The following is a 429-nucleotide window of genomic DNA, read 5'->3' on the forward strand; positions in this document are numbered from 1 at the left end:
TTGGAGTTAAAGTTACCACGGCGTAGTATTAAACAAGTACATCGTGAAAACTATCCAACTAATGATGTTGAGATATATTTTAGACAATCATTATTTATACCATACTTGGAATCAATTATAATGTCTCTAAAAGATAGATTTTCAGATGAAAAATTAAAAATATTTACATTATACAACCTACACCCAAAAAAAATGAAACTAATGAGCGACCAAAAATTCATAGAAAGTATTGAAGTTATTTGTACACTTTATGGTTCACTTCTAGACAATTTTAAAGAACAAGCATTGTCATGGTATGATCTATGGAAAAATAAAGAAATCGAACCCACCATGAAATTAATTGATATTCTCGATTACGCCACATATTACCCAGCGGTATGCCAAGCTATACAAATTGCAATTACTTTACCTGTAACTTCCTGCTCAGTA

Source organism: Acyrthosiphon pisum, chromosome A1 (assembly GCF_005508785.2).
Source record: "Acyrthosiphon pisum isolate AL4f chromosome A1, pea_aphid_22Mar2018_4r6ur, whole genome shotgun sequence".
NCBI classification, from domain to species: Eukaryota; Metazoa; Arthropoda; class Insecta; order Hemiptera; family Aphididae; genus Acyrthosiphon; species Acyrthosiphon pisum.